Raw genomic sequence first — 238 nt, forward strand, 5'->3', positions numbered from 1 at the left:
TCCTTCTCCTTCTCCTTCTCCTTCTCCTTCTCCTTCTCCTTCTCCTTTTCCTTCTCCTTCTCCTTCTCTTCTTCCCTTTTCCCTCTTTCTCATTTTCACTTTTTCTCCATTTCTTTCTCCTTTTCCTTTTCTCTTTTTTTCTTTTTCTCATTTCTTTCTCCATTTCTTTTCCTTCCTTCCTTCCTTCCTTCTTTCCTTCCTTCCTTCCTTCCTTCCTTCCTTCCTTCCTTCCTTCCTT

The sequence above is a fragment of the Lagopus leucura genome, unplaced genomic scaffold (genome assembly GCF_019238085.1).
Source record: "Lagopus leucura isolate 7727_CA_CO unplaced genomic scaffold, USGS_WTPT01 Super-Scaffold_100054, whole genome shotgun sequence".
Taxonomy (NCBI): Eukaryota; Metazoa; Chordata; class Aves; order Galliformes; family Phasianidae; genus Lagopus; species Lagopus leucura.